The sequence below is a fragment of the Triticum dicoccoides genome, chromosome 6A (assembly GCF_002162155.2).
Source record: "Triticum dicoccoides isolate Atlit2015 ecotype Zavitan chromosome 6A, WEW_v2.0, whole genome shotgun sequence".
NCBI lineage: Eukaryota > Viridiplantae > Streptophyta > Magnoliopsida > Poales > Poaceae > Triticum > Triticum dicoccoides.
In genome coordinates, this window is record NC_041390.1 from 465722046 (window position 1) to 465739570 (window position 17525).

Sequence of the window (17525 nt, forward strand, 5' to 3'; positions counted from 1 at the left end):
CGATGAGTGGAGTAATAGTGGTAGATGCAGGCAGGAGTCAGTCTACTTGTCTCGGACGTGATGCCTATATACATGATCATACCTAGATATTCTCATAACTATGCTCAATTCTGTCAATTACTCAACACTAATTTGTTCACCCACCGTAGAATACTTATGCTCGTGAGAGAAGCCACTAGTGAAACCTATTGCCCCGGGGTCTCTTTCTCATCATATCAATCTCCATCACTTTATTATTGCTTTGCTTTTACTTTTTACTTTGCATATCTATACCAAAAATACCAAAAAATATTATTTATCATCTCTATCAGATCTCACTTTCGTAAGTGACCGTGAAGGGATTGACAACCCCTAAGCGCGCTGGTTGCGTTGAGCTATTGTTTTTGTGTAGGTACGAGGGACTCGAGCGTAGCCTCCTACTGGATTGATACCTTGGTTCTCAAAAACTGAGGGAAATACTTACGCTACTTTGCTGCATCATCCTCTCCTCTTCGGGGAAAAACAACGCAGTGCTCAAGAGGTAGCAATAGCCACCAAGGCACCGTTGCAGCACAACTGATAGAACGTACTGTCGATGAGTTCCATGAATATGTCCGGATCTTCTTCGAGTCCGAGGTCGAGGGCCCGGACAGGATCCTCTGGCTGTGGAGACGGGCTATGGACCTCCCTCACAGCTTTTTGCAGTTCCTGCTATGAAATAGTAAGGTAAATACTTATAATGAAGAATGCGGGAAGATCTGGAGTAAAAGGTAGCAGCTCACCTAGTTTGGGGGATTTTACATGGAGAATCCATCCCGTGGCTTAATACGGATGAACTCCTCTTCCTCTCGTTTGTATAAATCGGACAGTACTTTCGCTAGAGCGGAGAGTCCGGACCTTTACGGCCACAGCAGGTGGCATCGTCTTCTCCATTGAAGTGACACATGGGTTCCCCCCGATACTGAAGTGGCTGCACCCCCCGCATTATACATATTGACATAACCTCGATTATTGTCAATCCTGATTTGGCCAGTGTTTCTATCCTGCCCATCAGGTAAAGGACCTCTCTGTTATCTTCCAACTGGTGGCTCTGAGGACGCCAGCTGCGGCGTTTCTTCAAAGGGGCATTATTGAACTCAGGAAGGCCCATCCGAATAGGGTCCGGAAGGGGGACGTCCTCTATATAAAACCACTCCGAAGGCCAGTGTTCGGATGTCTTCTTCGGGGTACCGGACAGGTATCCGGTCCCGGAGATGCGCCATATTTCGGCTCCGCCCACTTGATATATTGACTCCTTCTGTTTACGGGGTATGAGGCAGAATAGCCTTTTCCATAGCTCGAAATGAGCTTCGCAACCCAGAAACAGCTCGCAAAATGCAACGTAGCCGGCGATGTGTAATATGGAAGCAGGAGTAAAGTTATGCAGCTGGAGGCCGTAGAACTCCAGGAGCCCGTGGAGGAACGGATGGATTGGAAATCCAAGTCCCCTCAATAAGTAAGGGACAATCCATACCCGTTCCCCCATGGACGGGTTGGGGAAGCTCTCCACTTGCTCCCCGCCGTTATAAGTGGCTAGTCCGACTCGGACGGGGACCATATATGTAGGAGGGAGAAACCCCTGGGTCTATAACTCTACTAATTGGCTGTGAGGGACAGAACACTTCTCCCAATTGCCTGGCTTAGCGCTACGGGAGCGAGAGGAGGAGCTGCGATGGCCGGCCATGATGGGATGGGCTTTTTCCGGGCGCGCTCCGATGGATACTCGCTGTGGGTGGATGGTGTGATCTGGATCTGAGGATCCCCGTCTCTTTAAATAGGCGATTTACTCATAGGGTTAGGGTGGCGAATGTAAAAATGCCCCGACTTCTCACATTCACTCGACACGTGGAAGATAGCCATTATTAAGGTGCAGAAGCCGAGGAGTGCAACATTTATGGGAAGCGAACACTACTCGACAGGTATTCGGAATTTGGAGAAGAACCTGCCTTGCAATGTCGAAGACAATCTGCGCGTCGGACTCATCGTCATTGAAGCCTAGTTCGGGGGCTACTGAGGGAGTCCTGGATTAGGGGGTCCTCGGACAGCCGGACTATATACTTTGGCCGGACTTTTGGACTATGAAGATACAAGATTGAAGACTTCGTCTCGTGTCCGGGTGGGACTCTCCTTTGCGTGGAAGGCAAGCTTGGCAATCCGGTTATGTAGATCACCTCCCTTGTAACCGACTATGTGTAACCCTAGCCCCCTCCGGTGTCTATATAAACCGGAGGGTTTAGTCCGTAGGACAACAACAATCATAATCATAGGCTAGCTTCTAGGGTTTAGCCTCTACAATCTCGTGGTAGATCAACTCTTGTAATACTCATATCATCAAGATCAATCAAGAATGACGTAGGGTATTACCTCCATCGAGAGGGCCCGAACCTGGGTAAACACTGTGTCCCCCGTCTCCTGTTACCATCCGCCTTAGACGCACAGTTCGGGACCCCCTACCCGAGATCCGTCGGTTTTGACACCGACAAACAGAATAGTCTGTAGCAATCTGGAGGTTTAGAATACTTCTATCACTCCAAAAATTCTGAAATAAATTTGTGGAGCTGAGGAAATTGTCTATTAATCATCTGCAAAAAGAATCAACCTAACCGCACTCTCCAGTAAAAAATGGCAGCTAATCTCGTGAGCACAAAAGTTTCTGTTTTTTACAGCAAGATCGCAAAGACTTCACCCAAGTCTTCCCAAAGGTTCTACTTGGCACAAACACTAATTAAAACATAAAACCACATCTAAGCAGAGGCTATATGATTTTTTTATTACTAAACAGGATCAAAAAGCAAAGAACAAAAATAAAATTGGGTTGCCTCCCAACAAGCGCTAACGTTTAACGCCCCTAGCTAGGCATGATGATTTCAATGATGCTCACATAAAAGATAAGAAATTGTAACATAAAGAGAGCATCACGAAGAATATGACTAGCACATTTAATTCTAACCCACTTCCTATGCATAGGGATTTTGTGAGCAAACAACTTGTCGGAACAAGAATCAACTTGCATAGGAAGGTAAAACAAGAAAATCTTCAAGATTTTCAACACATAGAGAGGAAACTTGATATTATTGCAAATCTTACAAGCATATATTCCTCCCTCATAATAATTTTCAGTAGCATCATGAATGAATTCAACAATATAACCATCACATAAATCATTCTTTTCATGATCTACAAGCATAGAAAATTTACTACTCTCCACGTAAGCAAAATTCTTATTCGGAATAGTGGGAGTATCATAAGAAACCAGAATAATATAAATTGTTTCCACATTAAAAGAGTAATGTTTAGAAAAAGGGTAATCATAATCATGACAAGTTTTAATATAATCATCACTACTTTTTATAGCATACGTATCATCACAATAATTATCATAAGTAGCAACTTTGTTCTCATCATAATCGATTGAAACCTCTTCCAAGATAGTGGAATTATTACTAAATAAAGTCATGACCTCTCCAAATCCACTTTCATAATTATCACAATAATATTCAACATCCTCCAAAATAGTGGGATCATTACTTCCTAAAGTTGACACTCTTCCAAACCCACTTTCATCAATATAATCATCATAAATTGGAGGCATGCAATCATCAAAACAAATTAGCTCATCAAAACTTGGGGGACAAAAAATATCATCTTCATCAAACATAGCATCCCCAAGCTTGTGGATTTGCATATCATTAGCATCATGGATATTCAAAGAATTCATACTAACAACATTGCAATCATGCTCATCATCCAAAGATTTAGTGCCAAACATTTTAATACATTCTTCTTCTAACACTTTGGCACAATTATCGGAATCCTTATTTTCATGAAAGACATTAAAAAGATGAAGCATATGAGGCAACCTTAGTTCCATTTTTTTGTAGTTTTCTTTTATAGACTAAATTAGTGATAAAACAAGAAACAAAAAGATTCGATTGCAAGATCCAAAGATATACCTTCAAGCGCTAACCTCCCCGGCAACGGCGCCAGAAAAGAGCATGATGTCTACTACACAACCTTCTTCTTGTAGACGTTGTTGGGCCTCCAAGTGCAGAGGTTTGTAGGACAGTAGCAAATTTCCCTCAAGTGGATGACCTAAGGTTTATCAATTCATGGGAGGCGTAGGATGAAGATGGTCTCTCTCAAGCAACCCTGCAACCAAATAACAAAGAGTCTCTTGTGTCCCCAACACACCCAATACAATGGTAAATTGTATAGGTGCACTAGTTCAGCGAAGAGATGGTGATACAAGTGCAATATGGATAGTAGATAATGGTTTTTGTAATCTGAAAATATAAAAACAGAAAGGTAGCAAGTGGTAAAAGTGATCACAAACGCTATTGCAAGGCTAGGAAACGAGGCCTAGGGTTCATTCTTTCACTAGTGCAAGTTCTCTCAACAATAATAACATAATTGGATCATATAACTATCCCTCGACATGCAACAAAGAGTCACTCCAAAGTCACTAATAGCGGAGAACAAACGAAGAGATTATGGTAGGGTACAAAACCACCTCAAAGTTATCCTTTCTAATCGATCTATCATAGAGTTCGTACTAGAATAACACCTTAAGACACAAATCAACCAAAACCCTAATGTCACCTAGATACTCCAATGTCACCTCAAGTATCCATGGGTATGATTATACGATATGCATCACACAATATCAGATTCATCTATTCAACCAACACAAAGAACTTCAAAGAGTGCCCCAAAGTTTCTACCAGAGAGTCAAGACAAAAACGTTTGCCAACCCCTATGCATAAGTTCATGATGTCAGGGAACTCGCAAGTTGATCACCAAAACATACATCAAGTGGATCACGTGATATCCCATTGTCACCACAGATAAGCACATGCAAGACATACATCAAGTGTTCTCAAATCCTTAAAGACTCAATCCGATAAGATAACTTCAAAGGGAAAACTCAATTCATCACAAGAGAGTAGAGGGGGAGAAACATCATAAGATCCAAATATAATAGAAAAGCTCACGATACATCAAGATCGTGTCGAGTCAAGAACACGAGAGAGAGAGAGAGAGAGATCAAACACATAGCTACTGGTACATACCCTCAGCCCCGAGGGAGAACTACTCCCTCCTCGTCATGGAGAGCACCGGGATGATGAAAATGGCCACCGGAGAGGGATTCCCCCCTCCGGCAGGGTGCCGGAATAGGTCTAGATTGGTTTTCGGTGGCTACAGAGGATTTTGGCGGCGGTACTCCTGATCTAGGCTTCTTTCTGGAAATTTCTGTATATATAAGAGGTTTTGGCGCCGATAACAAGTCAGGGGGGTCTCCGGGTTGTCCACGAGGTAGGGGGGCGCGCCCAGGGGGTGGGCGCACCTCCCACCCTCGTGGGCAGCTGAGGACTCTTTTGGCCCAACTTTTTTACTCCATGGCCTTTTTCTGGTCCAAAAATAAGCTCCGTCAAGTTTCAGATCAATTGGACTCCGTTTGGTTTTCCTTTTCTGCGATACTCTAAAACAAGGAAAAGAATAAACTGGCACTGGGCTCTAGGTTAATAGGTTAGTCCCAAAAATCATATAAAATCGCATATAAATGCATATAAAACATCCAAGGTTGATAATATAATAGCACGGAACAATCAAAAATTATAGATACAATGGAGACGTATCAATTCCTTGTGCAGTAAATTAGAAGGAATTTTCAAACATATTGGTTTCACGGCATGGACACATGCATGGAGCCATGGCATTTTAATTCCAAAAAATTAAAAAATGATCAGAAACACATCAAACCTTGCTTGATGTAATGTCATGCCACCAAGATGATGTGGTAAAAAAATTGGCCTGTTTGACGAAAGTTTGGACACACCCCTCTCACAAACCGGAGCAACTCACTAGAAGGCTCGTGGTTCCAAGAGGTAACAATGCATGTTTGATGACGAACGGGAGATAACTTCCTCTTATGGCCTTCAAATTTTTTGCTACGTTTAACGTGCACTAATACAACTGTCATGTGAAAATTTGGAAATTTTCAGGGGTCATTTGACCTTTTAAAGATATTTAAGTGATTTTCTAGCCATTTAATGACCATAATTCGAATTTGAACTACATCTAGATGCAATGGCTAACCATAATGGTTTGAAAAATCATATTTGTGTACTTGTGTGCGAGTTAATTCCATGTGCAGTAAATTAGAAGGAATTTTCAAACATATTGGTCTCACGGCATGGACACATGCATGGTGTTCCATGGCATTTTAATTCCAAAAAATTAAAATATGATCATAAAAATATGAAACCTTGCTTGATGTAATGTCATGCCACCAAGATGATGTGGTAAAAAAGGCATGTTTGACGATAGTTTGGACACACACCCCTCACAAACCGGAGCAACTCACTAGAAGGCTCGTGGTTCCGAGAGGGAAAAATGCATGTTTGATGACGAACGGGAGATAACTTCCTCTTATGGCCTTCAAATTTTTTCTACGTTTAACGTGCACTAATACAACTGTCATGTGACAATTCGAAAAATCCACGGGTCATTTGACCTTTTAAAGACATTGAAGTGATTTTCTAGCTATTTAATGACCGTAATTCAAATTTGAACTACATCTACATGCAACTGCTAACCATAACGGTTTGAAAAATCATATTTTTGTGTACTTGTGTGCGAGTTAAAAATCACCAGACGATGTAAATATCTGGTGTTCAAAAAAGAAAATGTAAAGATCTGGCAAGACAACCGGCCCCACACGATTGGCACTCTATTTCGTGGTTCGAGGTTTGGTAGGTGAGTGGCGGGGGTCATTAATCAGACATGGTTCTGTATTGGAAACCATCGGCTATTAAGTTCACACACGGATTTTGTTGTGGGATCGTGTGTAATTCAAACTACAGTACTCGTAAATTCCGGCGATCAGCGTGTGTACTGTTCCCCTCGATCTAGATTCTGGCCGCTAATAAATACTACCTTGCTCACGTCGTCCCGCTTGCATTCTCATCGACATCCTCCCCTCTCTCTCTCTCTCTCAAATCTCTACGATGGCACCGCCGGTTTGCCCACGCGCCGATGAGGAGTCGCCGCCCCCCGAGTACGCTCACTCAAATAGCAGCGACGAGGACCCCTACGCTCCGCCGGACGAGGTTGCGCCGGACTCCCCAACTTTGGATTGGTTTTTGGGCCAGTACAATCTTTGTCTGTGGAAGTTGCTACCGCCGGCTGCGAGAGCCAGGCAAGTGGTGTTCAAGAAGGAGATGGCGGAGGAGGAAGCCAGGTACCAGGAGGCCTGTGAAGCCCGTGATGCCTCCTAGAAAAAGGAGGCGGCGGAAGCTTTGGGGGTGGGCGCGTCATCATGCGGAGAAGGTGTACGAAGACGGATACTTCGCGAGGAAGGTCAAAGGCGCTAGGCGCCTCATCGCTTTGTGGAGGTGGGCCGATAAGCTCCAGCATACCACCGACAAGCAGCTCCGGTGGGCGTCCAACGAAATGGTAAGGTCATTCGTGCTCGTCCGCCAGCAAGAGGCAGATCAGTACATCAAGCGCTGCGAGGCCAAGGAGGTGGAGTACTGCCTCCGCACTGGGAAGACGCCGTGCACCAGAGAGCTGCTGGCGAGGTGCTGCCGGAATACTGGCCCAAGGAGGGATTATTAGTTTTAGTATTGTTCGTCTTCAATTTTATCCATTGTACCAAGTAGTTAAGTATCATCACGTATATGTGACGATATTATATATATTCTATGATGAACTAATGAACAATTAATACATATATATATATATATATATTACGAATTCCATTTTCTATCTGTTTTTGTATATTAATTTGAATCTAGTTGTTATCATCCACATATACAGAATGAAAAGTGTATATGCGCACATTGAAACAGAACATATAAGAACAGAAAACAGAGTACACACATTGAAATAGAGCAATAAACAAAGCAATACTATGATTGCTATGAATACATAGCTATCCATGTTGAAATGACTCAACAAAATAAAACGCGTCCATGAGACCATGACTAGCAGCCCTTGCCAACGGTAGCTCTTGGCTCCGACTGATCTCGTGCAGGCGTACGTCCAAGCGGTCGACACGCGCGCGGTACATCTGGAGCGCGATCTCGAGCTCCAAGTTGGCTATTTCAACCGAGATCACCAGCTCGAGGATGCGATGGCCATGTTCCTCTACTGTGCCGAGGTGGAAACCTGGGCCAAGGAGGCGGTCGAGCCTACCGACCAGCACATTGGCATCGAGCGAGCCGCAGACAAGGCGAACAGCGCGACCCATGCGAACGGCGCGGCGGGCGTCCGGTGCAAGTACGGCACGGTCGGCCTCTGGTGCAAGTACAGCGCAGAGGGCCTCTGCCCACTCCTGGTGAGGAATGGGGGTACTGATGGGACGTGTACCCAGCCGCGACACCCTGTCGACAGCAGGTAAGCGCCGATGGATCCGCTCTTGTTGTGCGGCACGCCGCACCTCTCACTCTGCGGCACTCCAACGGTCTCGCCGTGCAGCGAGCCGCAGCCTATTGGCGCGAACGCGTGTAGCTTGCTCTGCAGCGCGCCATCGATCATTTTGTGCGGCGAGCTGCAGCCTCTCAGCGCTGACATGCCTATCTTGATCATCGGCGCTGAAGCGCCATGCGCCAAGGGTCTGCTCAACCCTGGTGATGACGCGCATCACGGCGTCGTCCATCGCGTTGCCGGGGAGCGCCTCGGCCTCGATGGGCCGTGGCGCCTGCTCATTTTCCTCGTCGACGAGGTTGATGGCAGAGGCGGAGCTTTGGTGGGTTGTCATGCTTGGAAAAGGTGGATGTGCTAGAGGTTGCGCTTGTTGCCTCCATGGGCCGCGTGCCGCCTAGGTGTATGCACAATATCGCTGGTTGGCAGGAAACCGGTGAGGAAATGGTGGGAAATGGTGACGTGTTCATAAAATGCCATCAATTAATGGAAACTTAGAATAGAAGTAACATCGAGCTAGCACAAGAAGTAGATAATGATCAGATGATCGTTTATCCTAGTTAATTATGCATGTAATAGTTTACTTTGGTGTGTGGAAATGTCATGTGTGTACTACCCACCTATGTAATTGGATGTTTGTCGCGTATTACACACATCTTGTTTATGTGAAACGTTTCTGTTATCTTGACTCAACACAAACAATTTATCGAAATGAACTGTATGCCCTCCATTGCACACACCTTGATCTGGTTGAACCATTTCTGTTGCGTTGCCTAATCAAAAATAGTTCATCCGAGTGAACCGTATGCTGTATATCGCACACACCTTGATCTGGCTGACCGTTTCTATTGTGTTGCCTAATCACAAATAGTTCATCCGAGCGAACCATAAGCTATATATCGCACACGCCTTCATCTGGCTGCCCGTTTCTTTTGTTCTGCCACATCGCAAACAGTTAATTGAACTGAACCGTATGCCCTGCATCTCACACGCCACTAAAATCTGAACCGTGTTTGATGCATCCATCATCGCATATTTTTTGCACCTTTTTTGACGGGTTTTTTACACCACCCGTTTGTGATTAATTCATCACATACAGTTTCGTCAAAGGGTCGCTGATCATAGTATCGTGTTAGCAACAACCTGTAGTAGTGATTGTCCCATGGAGTAATTCCTCGATTATCCTCTCGTTCCTTTTTGACACTTGTTGACAAAAAGGGGGGAATTACATCGAGTGATAGTTTATCGGGGTTTGCAGGTGTTTTTTCGCTATTTGGTTTTCCCTCGAATAATTTGCTTCAAGAACTTATCGCACCACATGTGGTGGTGAAACACTCGATCTTCATGTAACGATAATAACCACCACCTGCAATATCATTTGCTTCATACTATTTGTCTACAGGTACCTTTGAATATATTTTTCCTGTGAATGTTTTTCATCGACGATTATCTATCTTACAGGGACATCTATCTGCTCCTCAAAGAAGAACAGAGAATCATCAAGTGATGACACCATATTGGAGAAGTACTTCAAGTACTAAATGAACTATAACTATTGTGGTTGGATATGCTCTGATTGCTATCTCTTATTATCTAACCCCGCATGAAGATAAAGTCAGTCTATGCACAAATGCCTTATTGAAGGCTATCTATATGACTGACAACGTGTTTTTCCTCACAAATATCCTTTGCATCATCTATGTTGAAGGAAAACACTCCAAATCATATCTGTAAGTACATCTAGTGCCACCCTAGTTGGTTTTGGAGTATTGATGACAAACCTAGTTGAGGGACTAATGTGTTTGTGAGAATTGCAGGATAACACAGGTAGAAGTCCCTCATTGATTCGGTTTTCCTACCAGAGATGACCCCTAAAAATGTATGAAGACATTGATGTCAAAGGTGGTTTATGAAGATATTCTCATTGAAGACTATGACAAGAGAAGACATCGCATGAAGCTTATGGAGCTCGAAGACTTAGATCTTTCGTAGTTCTGTTTCTTCTTTATTGAATCATAGGAACCACCGTACTGTTAAGTGGGGTCCAAGAGAACCAGTCAGAATGACTGAAGTGATGCTTAACCAAAACCTATGTCTTCGAGTGAAGACTATGAGAGCAAATCTTGTCCAGAGTCAGACAAGTCAGCTTTACTTGTAGCCCAAGTAAAGTTGTCGTGTGAGTTTGAAATCTGACCATTGGAACACGTGTCAGTTCCTTAGTGACCCAGGGTCATTTCGAACAAATCAGGTCGGGTTGCCTAGTGGCTATAAATAGCCTACCCCCTACAACCATAAACGGTTGGCTGCTCAGAGTTAGAGTACGGCTTTTGTCGTTTGAGAGCAACCCACCTCGAAGCCTCTGAGAGAGAATTCCTTGCGAGGATAAAGCCCTAACCACCCAGAGCCAAAGAGTGTTAGGCATCACTTAAGTCTTCTTGTCTGTGTGATCTAAAGACTTATTACACTTGAGGACTGTGAATCCTCCAGCCGGTTAGGCATCGCGTTCTGAGTATCCAAGAGACATTGTGGATCGCTGGTGAACGAAGTCTGTGAAGGTTTGGGAGTCTACCTTGAAGACTTACCAGAGTGATTGGGCGAGGTCTGTGTGACCTTAGCTCAAGGCGAATACGGTGAGGACTGGGTGTCCTGAGCTGCGTGTTCAGGACTAGGTGTCCGAGACTGTGTGTCCTAAGGTTTAAATACCTAGCCTCCCTAACCAGACGTACAGTTGTCACAGCAACTAGAACTGGTCCAACAAATCATTGTCTTCAACGAGTCACTGGTTTCATCCTTCCCTTCCCTTTACTTACTGTTGGTCCTTGTGAAGTCATTGTATGATTGCACTATCTTTTGTCTTCACTAAGTGACTGCGTGTTCTGTTTGGCTTCATAATATCTTCCTACTTGATCCTCACTACATTGTTGTTATTAGTCATTGTGCTTTCACTTCATTGAATACTTGACTATGGTTTGCCTAGTGTAGTCTACCTTCCGCTGCATGGTAATAGGTTTATTTCTATCATTTGTCTTCGAAACTTCCATGTTTTGAAGACTTTCATAAAAATCGCCTATTCACCCCCCTCTAGTCGATATAATGCACTTTCAATTGGTATCAGAGCAAGGTACTCCCTTGTTCTGTGTGATTCGGTTTAACCACCTGGAGTTTTAGCTATGTCGACTGCAGGGATAATTAAAGTCTCCGCTGCGTGCCCCGTCTTCGATGGAACTAAATATCCCTACTAGAAGAATAAGATGCGCATGCATCTTGAAGCCATTGACGTCGACCTATGGTATGTCATCAAGAACGGCGTTCCCAAGGCTGGAGAAGGTGTCACTGCTGCTGATGTCAAGAAGTTCATTCAACTGGACTCTACTGCCAAGAATATCATTTGTGGTCATCTGACCAAAGGACAGTATGGCCGTGTGAGTACTTTGGAAACATCTAAGCTAGTCTGGGACTGGCTCTCCAAGGTCAACAAAGGCGTCTCAACCCAGAGAGATCAGAGAATCAGTGTTCTTCGCAACCTCTTCAACCACTTCAAGCAAAATGACAATGAGAATGTCCAGCTCACGTTTGATCGACTCACTGACATCACAAATGAGCTTCAAGCCCTCGGTGCTACTGAGATCACCAAGCATGAAGTCATCAAGACACTACTGAGATCACTTGACAGTTCGTTTGACACCCTAGCCCTGATGATTCAAGAATGTCCTGATTTCAAGACACTCGATCCGTCTGACATACTTGAGAGGCTCAACACACATGAGTTTCAGCTTTCTGAGAAAAGAGATATCTACGGTCCAAACTATGGGCGAACTCGTGCCTTGAAGGCAAAAGTTGTCTCCTCATCTGAAGAAGAATCTGACAGCAGTTCTGATGATCCTGAAGACATTGGAAAGGAACTTGCTATGCTTGTGAAGAAGTTCCAAAAATTCACCAAGAAGAAAGGTTTTAGAAAGTCTTCACGATCAAGCTCAAGGAATGATGAAGCTTCTGCTCATGACTACAAGAAGAAAACATGTCACAAGTGCAAGAAACCTAGCCACTTCATCTCTGAGTGTCCACAGTGGGACAATGAGAACAAAAAGAAGAAGAAGAGCAAGGAATATGACTCTGACGACAAGAAGAAGAATAAATACTCAAAGTTTTCTTCCAAGTCTTCCTCAAAGTCTTCATCACACAAGAAGAGCTCATCTGGCAAGGCACGTGCGTTTGTTGGCAAGGAAATGGATTCAGAGGAGGAGTCCGCTTCTGAGGAGGCGGAGGTGGAGTCTGAGGAGGAGTCCGATTCTGGCGTTGCAAGTCTGGCTACAGCATACGTTGCCAAGTCCATCTTCAACACTGAAGACAATGACTTCATCACCGACACCGATGCAAATGACAAGGACTACTCCGCTCCTACCTAATGCTTCATGGCACGCGGTGCCAAGGTAAACACATGCACTACTCACTATCAAACATCTAGTGAAGATGACTCTGATTGTGGTTCAAGACCCAGCTACAAAACACTTGCTAAAATTGCAACTGAACAACAAAAAGCTATGGAACATATTCAAAAACTGTTAGACAAAAGCGATGATCTGTTAGGCGCTGAAATGACTCGATCTGAGTCCTTAATTGAAGACATAAAAAATCTTCACGTTAAGTATGATGAACTTGAAAGTCGTCATGAAACGCTCTCAACAACTCATGAAAAGCTTTCCTATGATTATCTTCAAAGGAAGCAAGATTTTGAGAAATTGAGAGCGGCTCATGAAGATCTTCAAAAGGAAAACGAGTCACTTCACGCTGAATAGATTAGCTCCGCTCAGGAAGGATTTGAACCACCATGTCTTAAATGCATTGAGCGTGATAATGCTACTTCTGTTGCTGAATGTTCTACTACTGCTACTGTTGCAATATCTTCAACTGTTGATGTGGTAACTAACCCCTCTGCTGAGGATACCACTGCTATTGCTGATGAGAATGCTAGGTTGAAGACATTTCTTGAAACAGGGATGTACAAAAGTCTCAAAGGGCATCAGACACTATGTGATGTCCTCAAAAGGCAGATCCTGAACCGAAACCCTAGGAAAGAGGGTGTTGGGTTCGTAAGGAAAATGAATGCTGATGGCTCTTACTGGAAACCTGAGCAGTACCCCAAAACCACATGGGTTGCTGCAAAGGAATCTTCAGCAGATCCATCCACTCTATCTAGCTTCACTTGTGCTAACCCCATTGTCATTGATGAATCCTTTGATGCAAACTATAAACTGTTTAAGAATCAGAATGGTGAAGTGTTTGCCAGGTACATTGGTACTAACTGCAGGAATGGACCGCCTATGAAGAAGATCTGGGTGCCAAAAAAGTGGGTGGAAAATCTTCCTGTGAATGTCATCATGACACCACAGGTGAAGAAGACAAACCCCAGACCACAGGCTTCATACGGTCCAAAGGCTTCATACAGATAGAGGACTCACCTGAGTCGCACTAACGCAAATGTTTTGCAGGGAAACCATACTCAGGCCTATGAATATGAGTGCGGTTCATCGAACCGCCATGTTCATAAGACCAAGAACTATTCTGCTTATTCTTATGAGTACTATTGTCCGCCTACAAGACTTTTTGCTAGGGCTCCAAAGCCAAAGTTCTCAGACGCTGCACTTAGACTTATTGCTTCTAAGTCACCCTTGAAGATGTGGGTGGCTAAGAAAGCTTAACTCTCTTTTGCAGGGAAGGGTCTCCAGCAGAAAACCAAAATCGTCTGACGCTATTGCTGGGGACCTTAAACATCTTGTAGGGCACAAGATCAAATGCCCGAATGGTCTTACTATGTACTTCGTTCCTGAATTGCTTGCTACTCTCCCTATCAGTCCTAATCTGGATCTAAGCTTTCATAACCCATTGGTTCGTCAAATGTTTTTGCTTCACAATTCTCTTCGTGAAGCCTATCCCCCTAACTGCACTATAGGGTACGACACCAGCGTCTTCAGAATGGATTATTGATAGTGGGTGTACCAATCACATGACTGGCAAAAGAAGCCTTCTTATGGACTCAACCTTACGTCCATCCGACAAGAGTCACATCACATTTGCTGACACTGGTAAAAGTAAGGTATTGGGTCTAGGTAGAGTTGCAATCTGAAAGGATCAACACATGGATAAAGTCATGCTTGTTGAATCCCTTGGCTTCAACTTAATGTATGTCTCAATGCTTTGCGATTTGAACATGATCGTAATGTTTGGAAAATATCGTTGCCCTATTCTAATGGAATCTGACAAGTCTCTAGTGTTTGAAGGGTATCGGAAAGATGATTTGTACGTGGTAGATTTCTCAGCAGGACCACAGCTTACCGTATGTCTTCTAGCAAAAGCTTCAGAATGCTGGCTCTGGCATCAGAGGCTAGGGCATGCTGGCACGAGGAACCTCCACACCCTTGCAAAGAAGAAGCATGTCATAGGCATCAAGGGCGTCAAGTTCAAGAAAGATCACTTATGCGGTGCCTGTGAAGCAGGAAAGATGACGAGGGCCAAACATCCCTCGAAGACAATCCTGACAACTACTCGACCCTTCGAACTGCTCCACATGGATCTTTTCGGTCCTACTCATTACTCAACTCTTACTACTACTGCTTGTCTCTATGGCTTTGTCATTGTTGATGATTATTCTAGATATACTTGGGTGCACATAATCCTCTACAAGACTGAAGTGCAGGATGTCTTCAGACACTTCGCCAATCGAGCAATGAACAACTATGGCGCCAAGATAAATCACATCAGAAGTGACAATGGCACTGAATTCAAGAACACTAGCCTTGATACATATCTTGATACTTTGGGCATCACACATGAATTCTCAGCTCTGTACACGCCACAGCAGAATGGCGTCGTCGAACGCAAGAACAGAACACTCATTGAGATGGCCCGAACGATGCTAGATGAATACAAGACTCCAAGAAAATTCTAGCCTGAAGCCATTGATACTGCATGCCATACAATCAATCGTGTTTATCTTCACAAGCTTCTGAACAAGACATCCTATGAGCTCCTTACTGGCAAGAAGCCAAATGTCAGTTACTTCAGAGTATTTGGTGCCAGGTGCTGGATCAAGGATCCACATCACACTTCAAAATTTGCACCAAAAGCACATGAGGGTTTTATGCTTGGATATGGAAAGGATTTGCACTCCTACAGAGTCTTCAATCTCTTTCATAAAGTGGTTGAAACAGTGGATGTGCGGTTTGATGAGACTAATGGTTCACAAAGAGAGAACCTGCCAAATGTGCTAGATGAAGTTCCATCCAACGAATCAATCAAGCTAATGGGAACTGGAGAAATCATACCCTCTGAAGCTCAACCTGAAGAGGAACTTATCATCTCCGCACCTGATCAACCTGAAGACAATGCTCAGCCTGAAGACAATCCCACTAACAATGACAATGATCAGCAAGAGCAAAATCTTCGCCCTGTACATCCTCGTGTTGCCAATGAAGTGCAGATTGAGAGAATAATTGATAGCATCAATGCACCTGGTCCGCTCACTCGTTCAAGGGCAACTCAGCTAGCAAATTTCTGTGGGCACTTCGCATTCGTCTCAATAACAGAACCCAAGAAAGTTGAAGAAGCCTTCATGGAACCTGAATGGATTCAAGCTATGCAAGAAGAGCTTCAACAGTTTGAGCTGAATAATGTATAGGAACTGGTTAAGCGTCCTGATCCTTGGAAGCACAACATAATAGGCACCAAATGGATATACCACAACAAGCAAGATGAGCATGGTCAAGTTGTCAGAAACAAAGCTCTTCTCGTTGCTCAAGGATATACTCAAGTGGAAGGCGTTGACTTCGATGAAACATTTGCTCCTGTGGCTCGACTTGAAGCCATACGCATACTCCTGGCCTATGCAAATCATCATAACATACTTCTATATCAAATGGATGTGAAGAGCGCTTTTCTCAATGGCAAGATTGAAGAAGAAGTGTATGTTGCACAACCGCCTGGCTTTGAAGATCCAAAACATCCTGACATGGTATACAAGCTCAACAAGGCACTGTATGGCCTCAAACAAGCCCCTCGGGCTTGGTATGACACACTCAAATACTTCCTGAAGAGCAAAGGCTTCATACCTGGTTCCCTCGGCCCCACTCTCTTCACGAAGACATATGATGGTGAACTGTTTGTGTGCCAAATATATGTGGATGACATCATCTTCGGCTGCACCAATCAGAAGTACAGTGAAGAGTTTGGATATATGATGCAAGAGCAATATCAGATGTCCATGATGGGAGAGCTGAAGTTCTTCCTCGGTCTTCAAATATGACAGAAACGCAACGGCATCTTCATATCTCAAGAGAAGTATCTCAAAGATTGCCTGAAGAAGTTCGGTATGCAAGACTGCAAAGGCTTCACGACACCAATGCCAGCCAAACATCATCTGGGTCCCGATGACAATGGTAAAGAGTTCGATCAAAAGGTATACCGCTCCATGATTGGTTCTTTACTTTATCTATGTGCATCTAGGCCAGATATTATGCTTAGTGTTTGCATGTGTGCTCGATTCCAAGCGGCACCAAAGGAGTCGCATCACTTAGCTGTGAAGCGAATTCTTCGATATTTGGCTCACACCCCAACTCTAGGATTATGGTATTCAAAGGGCTCAGAGTTTGATCTGGTTGGATTCTCAGATGCTGATTATGCTGGTAACAAGGTGGATCACAAGTCCACATCAGGCACGTGTCATTTTCTGGGACGATCACTTGTATGTTGGTCTTCAAAGAAGCAGAACTGTGTATCTCTCTCCACTGCTGAATCTGAATACATTGCTGCTGGATCTTGCTGCGCTCAGCTTCTGTGGATGAAGCAAACACTCAAGGACTATGGCATTCATCTGAAGCAAGTGTCACTCTACTGCGACAATGAAAGCGCCATCAAGATTGCCAACAACCCAGTTCAGCACTCGAAGACAAAGCACATTGAAATTCGTCATCACTTTCTCAGAGATCATGTTGTGAAAGAAGATATTGATATCATACACGTCAACACTGAAGAACAATTGGCAGATATTTTCACCAAGCCCTTGGATGAGAAGAGATTTTGCAAGTTAC